This window comes from Heterodontus francisci, unplaced genomic scaffold (genome assembly GCF_036365525.1).
Source record: "Heterodontus francisci isolate sHetFra1 unplaced genomic scaffold, sHetFra1.hap1 HAP1_SCAFFOLD_1044, whole genome shotgun sequence".
Taxonomy (NCBI): Eukaryota; Metazoa; Chordata; class Chondrichthyes; order Heterodontiformes; family Heterodontidae; genus Heterodontus; species Heterodontus francisci.
Window position 1 is genome coordinate 116,592 of NW_027141116.1, and position 6,964 is coordinate 123,555.

General features: G+C 63.8%; 1 protein-coding gene across 1 annotated transcript in view; it reads right to left on the reverse strand.

Annotated features, from left to right (window-relative positions):
• The window catches only part of LOC137362157 (calpain-1 catalytic subunit-like), a gene marked incomplete at its 3' end in the record, with an annotated part of 112,228 nt that extends 111,981 nt beyond the window's left edge, over nucleotides 1-247 (reverse strand). The window contains exon 1 of the mRNA XM_068026642.1: nucleotides 179-247. The remainder of the gene's footprint in view (nucleotides 1-178) is intronic.
• Nucleotides 248-6,964: the final 6,717 nt, after the last annotated feature.

Sequence of the window (6,964 nt, forward strand, 5' to 3'; positions counted from 1 at the left end):
TTCCCGTTAGACGCCCAGGACTGTTTGGGATCTGGGAGACACTGAGTATACTGACAATAACCCAACCCACTCACAGTCACAGACAGAGAGACAGACACAATCTGCATTGCAGAGAGACATACTGAGAATTACTGAGCTCAGAAAGACACGGAATGTGACATTAATCAAGGCAACATACCCAGACAGTCTGTCCTGATCACTAAAATACTTGCAGTTTACACACAGCCGGTCAGACAGTAAGTGAGACTTATCCCTCCCTTCCCCCCCCCAGCTACCATCCCAGTCATCATCCCAGTCATCAGGAGGAGGAGCTCAGAATTACAGCTAAATATCTGCAGCCAACAACAGGACAAAATCCGAGAGCCCAGAGTCAGAGCAACACACAGGCCCTCAGACAGGAGGAACAGCCTCCGCCAGTAACCCTCACTCTCCCTCCCCCAGCCTCCGCCAGTAACCCTCACTCTCCCTCCCCCAGCCTCCGCCAGTAACCCTCACTCTCCCTCCCCCAGCCTCCACCAGTAACCCTCACTCTCCCTCCCCCAGCCTCCCTCACTCTCCCTCCCCCAGACTCCGCCAGTAACCCTCACTCTCCCTCCCCCAGCCTCCACCAGTAACCCTCACTCTCCCTCCCCCAGCCTCCGCCAGTCTCCCTCACTCAGTCTCCCTCACTCTCCCTCCCCCAGCCTCCCTCACTCTCCCTCCCCCAGCCTCCACCAGTAACCCTCACTCTCCCTCCCCCAGCCTCCACCAGTAACCCTCACTCTCCCTCCCCCAGCCTCCGCCAGTCTCCCTCACTCAGTCTCCCTCACTCTCCCTCCCCCAGCCTCCGCCAGTCTCCCTCACTCAGTCTCCCTCACTCTCCCTCCCCCAGCCTCCACCAGTAACCCTCACTCTCCTCCCCCCAGCCTCCGCCAGTCTCCCTCACTCAGTCTCCCTCACTCAGTCTCCCTCACTCTCCCTCCCCCAGCCTCCACCAGTAACCCTCACTCTCCCTCCCCCAGCCTCCGCCAGTCTCCCTCACTCAGTCTCCCTCACTCTCCCTCCCCCAGCCTCCCTCACTCTCCCTCCCCCAGCCTCCCTCACTCTCCCTCACTCAGTCTCCCTCACTCTCCCTCCCCCAGCCTCCACCAGTAACCCTCACTCTCCCTCCCCCAGCCTCCGCCAGTCTCCCTCACTCTCCCTCCCCCAGCCTCCCTCACTCTCCCTCCCCCAGCCTCCCTCACTCTCCCTCACTCTCCCTCCCCCAGCCTCCCTCACTCTCCCTCCCCCAGCCTCCGCCAGTAACCCTCACTCTCCCTCCCCCAGCCTCCGCCAGTCTCCCTCACTCTCCCTCCCCCAGCCTCCGCCAGTCTCCCTCCCCCAGTCTCCCTCACTCTCCCTCCCCCAGCCTCCGCCAGTCTCCCTCCCCCAGCCTCCGCCAGTCTCCCTCACTCAGTCTCCCTCACTCTCCCTCCCCCAGCCTCCCTCACTCTCCCTCCCCCAGCCTCCGCCAGTAACCCTCACTCTCCCTCCGCCAGTCTCCCTCACTCTCCCTCCCCCAGCCTCCCTCACTCAGCCTCCCCCAGTCTCCCTCACTCAGCCTCCCCCAGTCTCCCTCACTCAGCCTCCCCCAGTCTCCCTCACTCAGCCTCCCCCAGTCTCCCTCACTCAGCCTCCCCCAGTCTCCCTCACTCAGCCTCCCCAGTCTCCCTCACTCAGCCTCCCCTAGTCTCCCTCACACAGCCTCCCCCAGACTCCCTCACACAGCCTCCCCCAGTCACCCTCACACAGCCTGCATCAGTCTCCCTCACCCAGCCTCCCTCAGTCTTCCTCACTCAGCCTCCCTCACACAGCCTGCCTCAGTCTCCCTCACCCAGCCTCCTTCAGTCTTCCTCACTCAGCCTCCCACAGCCTCCCTCACACAGCCTCCCCCAATGTCCCTCCCCCAGACTCCCTCACGCAGCCTCCCTCAGTCTCCCTAACGCAGCCTCCCCCAGTCTCCCTCACACAGCCTCCCCCAATGTCCCTCCCTCAGTCTTCCTCACTCAGCCTCCCCCAGTCTCCCTCACACAGCCTCCCCCAATGTCCCTCCCCCAGACTCCCTCACGCAGCCTCCCTCACACAGCCTCTCCCAGTCTCCCTCACACAGCCTCTCCCAGTCTCCCTCACACAGCCTCTCCCAGTCTCCCTCACACAGTCTCCCTCAGTCTCCTTCACACAGCCTCCCCCAGCCTCCCTCACACAGTCTCCCTCACACAGCCTCTCCCAGTCTCCCTCACACAGCCTCTCCCAGTCTCCCTCACACAGTCTCCCTCACACAGCCTCTCCCAGTCTCCCTCACACAGCCTCTCCCAGTCTCCCTCACACAGTCTCCCTCACAGCCTCCCCCACAGTCTCCCTCAGTCCCCCTCATATAGCCTCCCCCAGTCTCCCCCAATGTCCCCCAATGTCCCTCCCTCAGTCTCCTTCACACAGCCTCCCTCAGTCTCCCTCACTCAGTCTCCCTCACTCAGCCTCCTCCAGTCTCCCTCACACAGCCTCCCCCAATGTCCCTCCCCCAGTCTCCCTCACCCAGCCTCCCTCACTCAGCCTCCTGCAGTCTCCCTCACTCAACCTCCCCCGTCTCCCCCAGTCTCCCTCACCCAGCCTCCCCCAGTCTCCCTCAGTCAGCCTCCCTCAGTCTCCCTCACTCAGCCTCCCCAACACAGCCTCCCCCAGTCTCCCTAACACAGCCTCCCCCAGTCTCCCTCACACAGCCTCCCCCAATGTCCCTCCGCCAGTCTCCCTCACATAGCCTCCCTCAGTCTCCCTCACTCAGCCTCCCCCAGTCTCCCTCACACATCCTCCCTCAGTCTCCCTCATATAGCCTCCCCCAGCCTCCCTCACACAGCCTCCCTCAGTCTTCCTCACACAGCCTCCTTCAGCCTCCCCCAGCCTTCCTCACTCATCCTCACCCAGCCTCCCTCATACAGACTCCCCCAATGTCCCTCCGTCAGTCTCTCGAACGCAGCCTCCCTCAGTCTCCCTCACACAGCCTCCCCCAGCCTCCCTCACACAGCCTCCCTCAGTCTTCGTCACTCAGCCTCACGCAGCCTCCCTCACACAGACTCCCCCAATGTCCCTCCCCCAGTCTCCCTCACACAGCCTCCCCCACGCAGCCTCCCTCAGTCTCCCTAACGCAGCCTTCCCCAGTCTCCCTCACACAGTCTCCCCCAGTCTCCCTCACACAGCCTCCCCCAGTCTCCCTCACACAGCCTCCCCCAGTCTCCCTCACACAGCCTCTTCCAGTCACCCTCACACAGCCTCTCCCAGTCTCCCTCACACAGCCTCTCCCAGTCTCCCTCACACAGCCTCCCCCAGTCTCCCTCACACAGCCTCCCCCAGTCTCCCTCACACAGCCTCCCTCACACAGCCTCCCCCAGTCTCCCTCACAGAGTCTCCCCCAGTCTCCCTCACACAGTCTCCCTCACAGCCTCCCCCAGTCTCCCTCACAGAGTCTCCCCCAGTCTCCCTCACAGAGTCTCCCCCAGTCTCCCTCACACAGTCTCCCTCACAGCCTCCCCCAGTCTCCCTCACAGAGTCTCCCCCAGTCTCCCTCAGAGTCTCCCTCATATAGCCTCCCCCAGTCTCCCTCACACAGCCTCCCCCAATGTCCCTCCCCCAGTCTCCTTCACACAGCCTCACCCAGTCTCCCTCACACAGTCTCCCTCACTCAGCCTCCCTCACTCAGCCTCCCTCACACAGCCTCCCCCAATGTCCCTCCCCCAGTCTCCTTCACACAGCCTCACCCAGTCTCCCTCACACAGTCTCCCTCACTCAGCCTCCCTCACTCAGCCTCCCTCACTCAGCCTCCCTCACTCAGCCTCCCTCACTCAGCCTCCCTCACTCAGCCTCCCCCAGTCTCCTTCACACAGCCTCACCCAGTCTCCCTCACACAGTCTCCCTCACTCAGCCTCCCTCACTCAGCCTCCCCCAATGTCCCTCCCCCAGTCTCCCTCACACAGCCTCCCTCACACAGCCTACCCCAGTCTCCCTCACTCAACCTCCCCCAATCTCCCCCAGCCTCCCTCACTCTCCCTCCCCCAGCCTCCGCCAGTAACCCTCACTCTCCCTCCGCCAGTAACCCTCACTCTCCCTCCCCCAGCCTCCCTCACTCTCCCTCCCCCAGCCTCCCTCACTCTCCCTCACTCTCCCTCCCCCAGCCTCCCTCACTCTCCCTCCCCCAGCCTCCGCCAGTAACCCTCACTCTCCCTCCCCCAGCCTCTGCCAGTCTCCCTCACTCTCCCTCCCCCAGCCTCCGCCAGTCTCCCTCCCCCAGTCTCCCTCACTCTCCCTCCCCCAGCCTCCGCCAGTCTCCCTCCCCCAGCCTCCGCCAGTCTCCCTCACTCAGTCTCCCTCACTCTCCCTCCCCCAGCCTCCCTCACTCTCCCTCCCCCAGCCTCCGCCAGTAACCCTCACTCTCCCTCCGCCAGTCTCCCTCACTCTCCCTCCCCCAGCCTCCCTCACTCAGCCTCCCCCAGTCTCCCTCACTCAGCCTCCCCCAGTCTCCCTCACTCAGCCTCCCCCAGTCTCCCTCACTCAGCCTCCCCCAGTCTCCCTCACTCAGCCTCCCCCAGTCTCCCTCACTCAGCCTCCCCTAGTCTCCCTTACACAGCCTCCCCCAGTCTCCCTCACACAGCCTCCCCCAGTCACCCTCACACAGCCTCCCTCACACAGCCTGCATCAGTCTCCCTCACCCAGCCTCCCTCAGTCTTCCTCACTCAGCCTCCCTCACACAGCCTGCCTCAGTCTCCCTCACCCAGACTCCTTCAGTCTTCCTCACTCAGCCTCCCACAGCCTCCCTCACACAGCCTCCCCCAATGTCCCTCCCCCAGACTCCCTCACGCAGCCTCCCTCAGTCTCCCTAACGCAGCCTCCCCCAGTCTCCCTCACACAGCCTCCCCCAATGTCCCTCCCTCAGTCTTCCTCACTCAGCCTCCCCCAGTCTCCCTCACACAGCCTCCCCCAATGTCCCTCCCCCAGACTCCCTCACGCAGCCTCCCTCACACAGCCTCTCCCAGTCTCCCTCACACAGCCTCTCCCAGTCTCCCTCACACAGCCTCTCCCAGTCTCCCTCACACAGCCTCTCCCAGTCTCCCTCACACAGTCTCCCTCACAGCCTCCCCCACAGTCTCCCTCAGTCTCCTTCACACAGCCTCCCCCAGCCTCCCTCACACAGTCTCCCTCACACAGCCTCTCCCAGTCTCCCTCACACAGCCTCTCCCAGTCTCCCTCACACAGTCTCCCTCACACAGCCTCTCCCAGTCTCCCTCACACAGCCTCTCCCAGTCTCCCTCACACAGTCTCCCTCACAGCCTCCCCCATAGTCTCCCTCAGTCCCCCTCATATAGCCTCCCCCAGTCTCCCCCAATGTCCCTCCCTCAGTCTCCTTCACACAGCCTCCCTCAGTCTCCCTCACTCAGTCTCCCTCACTCAGCCTCCTCCAGTCTCCCTCACACAGCCTCCCCCAATGTCCCTCCCCCAGTCTCCCTCACCCAGCCTCCCTCACTCAGCCTCCTGCAGTCTCCCTCACTCAACCTGCCCCGTCTCCCTCAGTCTCCCTCACCCAGCCTCCCCCAGTCTCCCTCAGTCAGCCTCCCCCAGTCTCCCTCACTCAGTCTCCCTCACTCAGCCTCCCCAACACAGCCTCCCCCAGTCTCCCTAACACAGCCTCCCCCAGTCTCCCTCACACAGCCTCCCCCAATGTCCCTCCGCCAGTCTCCCTCACATAGCCTCCCTCAGTCTCCCTCACTCAGCCTCCCCCAGTCTCCCTCACACATCCTCCCTCAGTCTCCCTCATATAGCCTCCCCCAGCCTCCCTCACACAGCCTCCCTCAGTCTTCCTCACACAGCCTCCTTCAGCCTCCCCCAGCCTTCCTCACTCATCCTCACCCAGCCTCCCTCATACAGACTCCCCCAATGTCCCTCCGTCAGTCTCTCGAACGCAGCCTCCCTCAGTCTCCCTCACACAGCCTCCCCCAGCCTCCCTCACACAGCCTCCCTCAGTCTTCCTCACTCAGCCTCACGCAGCCTCCCTCACACAGACTCCCCCAATGTCCCTCCCCCAGTCTCCCTCACACAGCCTCCCCCACGCAGCCTCCCTCAGTCTCCCTAACGCAGCCTTCCCCAGTCTCCCTCACACAGTCTCCCCCAGTCTCCCTCACACAGCCTCCCCCAGTCTCCCTCACACAGCCTCCCCCAGTCTCCCTCACACAGCCTCTTCCAGTCACCCTCACACAGCCTCTCCCAGTCTCCCTCACACAGCCTCTCCCAGTCTCCCTCACACAGCCTCTCCCAGTCTCCCTCACACAGCCTCCCCCAGTCTCCCTCACTCTCCCTCCCCCAGCCTCCGCCAGTAACCCTCACTCTCCCTCCGCCAGTCTCCCTCACTCTCCCTCCCCCAGCCTCCCTCACTCTCCCTCCCCCAGCCTCCCTCACTCAGCCTCCCCCAGTCTCCCTCACTCAGCCTCCCCCAGTCTCCCTCACTCAGCCTCCCCCAGTCTCCCTCACTCAGCCTCCCCCAGTCTCCCTCACTCAGCCTCCCCCAGTCTCCCTCACTCAGCCTCCCCCAGTCACCCTCACACAGCCTCCCTCACACAGCCTGCATCAGTCTCCCTCACCCAGCCTCCCCCAGTCACCCTCACACAGCCTCCCTCACACAGCCTGCATCAGTCTCCCTCACCCAGCCTCCCTCAGTCTTCCTCACTCAGCCTCCCTCACACAGCCTGCCTCAGTCTCCCTCACCCAGCCTCCTTCAGTCTTCCTCACTCAGCCTCCCACAGCCTCCCTCACACAGCCTCCCCCAATGTCCCTCCCCCAGACTCCCTCACGCAGCCTCCCTCAGTCTCCCTAACGCAGCCTCCCCCAGTCTCCCTCACACAGCCTCCCCCAATGTCCCTCCCTCAGTCTTCCTCACTCAGCCTCCCCCAGTCTCCCTCACACAGCC